A 609-nucleotide genomic window follows, 5' to 3' on the forward strand; every position below is an offset into this window, starting at 1 on the left:
ATCGGCTGTTGAAAATAAACTGAAAACGGCACCAAATGACCCCATCGTACTAAGGCACCCCATCGGGGAGAGAGATGCGTGAGCAGCAAACTTTTGCTTCTATTGCTGCTGCTGCTGCTGCTGCTGGTGAGCGAGAATATGCGCCAGAGAAGAGAGCGCCCTCGCTCTACACACACAGAGCGTGAGAAAAGACAAGCGAGGGGGAGACTTTCACGCTTCACGGCGCACCACCGTGCGTTCCGGCGGGTTCCTTGATCGTGACCGTCCCGCCATGCCACTTACAGGTGTCCAGTAGCAGGGAGCAGTAGCAGCAGCTGGCAGCGCGCGCATCAGGGAGGTTGTTTTTGGTCCTTTTTTGGTCTTTAGTCGTTGTTGCTGGAGCGACCTGGCGTCTAACCTGGCAGGCGGCACCAACATCTCGCCCTCTGGACTGGTCTGGACTGGACTGGTCTGACTGTCGGTCAGTCAGTCGGTTCAACGGTCTGTATCGGGTTTCCACCACCACCGCCACCCACGCAGGCCGTTAGAATCTGTATTTGAATTCGCGAAAGAATGAGCGAGAAAGATCGATGAGCGCCAGAGAAAGAAAGAGAGAGTGTGTGTGTGTTT

Source organism: Anopheles darlingi, chromosome 3 (genome assembly GCF_943734745.1).
Source record: "Anopheles darlingi chromosome 3, idAnoDarlMG_H_01, whole genome shotgun sequence".
In the NCBI taxonomy this organism is placed as follows: domain Eukaryota; kingdom Metazoa; phylum Arthropoda; class Insecta; order Diptera; family Culicidae; genus Anopheles; species Anopheles darlingi.